Raw genomic sequence first — 1632 nt, forward strand, 5'->3', positions numbered from 1 at the left:
ATTTATTCAGTTATTTCTTTCATTGGTTTTTCTTTTTAGATAGCTCTTCATCAAATATTTTGAGAAAGAAACAGTGTGACCAGAAATATATATATATATATATATATATATATATATATATATATACACACATATATATATACAATATGTTCCTTCTCCCTGAGTATTTGCTTATCCAAAATTCCCCAGTATATCAATTTTTTCCCTTAAAACCTCAAATCAAATGGAGGGTATGACTGCTTTCTGCTAATCTGCTTCAGACAGTCCCTCTGGCTGTTAGTAAAGATTCCATATGACTTATTTGGGGGTTCTGGGGAGTTTTTCTCTTCAGGTACCCCATATCAAGATAGAACTTGAAGTCTGAATGTCAGGGGCTGATTTAGTAACAGCGGCTAGCCAAGGGACACTCCGTATCTACCATAGTTATCATTTTTGCTATGCCCCCTTTCTTTGAGATTATTCACAACCTACCATTCAGATGAGCTGTCCAGTAAATAACTGCTAGGGTCACAGAGCACACAAATAATGAGGAGAGGAGCACTGAAGTAAAAAATAAACCAAAAGCAATTTTATGCTTCAAACTAGTTAGGGTCACAGTCAGACTCAGGAGCTGACACAAAGACCTTCAAAGGCCATGAGCAGCCACCTCTTGAAGCATATTTCCAAGGGCAGATATTCAGAGGACAACAAAGGAGGAAATCATAAATTCAAAAATTAAGGGTTGGTTCCCAAGCCCACAGTGTGGTGGAAGGTGATACAGGCCCAAGGCTCTTCCACAGCAGTGGTCTCACTTCAATCTTCATGGGGTTCATGCAGGCTGAGTGATTTTACTGCAACTGAAAAGGGTGTAGAGCTTGAGACAGGCAATAAGTTGGTGTTGCCAGAGCAATGCCTGGAATTACTCCAGGCTCTTCAGTGCCCATGAACTGGACACTCTTCAGACACAAGCCTGTGAAAACTCTGGGGACACTTTATGATCCTCTGATTGAAGACAGCAGCTTTAGATAAGAAAGTGACTTCTTAGCTGATAAGCACATGGTGATTTGATACCAGAATTAAGAGAAAACCCCCTTTTGTCTTTAAGATTCTTTTGGATTTATCACTCTCCTTTTCTGTCTTAAATTACTATCCTAAGGAACTTGATAAGGAACTTAAAACAGAGCAAAGTGAGAAACCCATGGAAGTCAAACTTGCTCAACAAGAAAAAATTATTCTATAGTATTGATTCCACTGGGTGAGAATAAGATGACTCCCACACTTTTTGAGACCAATATGAAGGAAGCATTATTAAGTATTGGCCAGGATGATGGACACTGGCCAGAGAATGGCTGTGAATTACAGTAGTCAGGTGTTTATAAAGGTAAAGCCCACAAAGCTATATACGTCCCACCTCTGTCCAATTGGTGGCAAGTATACACCCTGATGTGCATCCTGGCTATGTATCCTCCACCTATGTTGACCAGGCATAACTTGTGCATTTGGGGCAACCAACCTTGTTTATAGAAGTGAAAATACATGGCCTGATATCTTACATGAACAGTTCCCAGCATTCTAGGAAGTTATTTATCCTCGAGAAAGTGGGGTTTATAGGTTAGAGATATTTTTCTTCTATAGATCTCTTTTTTTTTTTTT

This window comes from Mus caroli, chromosome 16, assembly GCF_900094665.2.
Source record: "Mus caroli chromosome 16, CAROLI_EIJ_v1.1, whole genome shotgun sequence".
In the NCBI taxonomy this organism is placed as follows: Eukaryota; Metazoa; Chordata; class Mammalia; order Rodentia; family Muridae; genus Mus; species Mus caroli.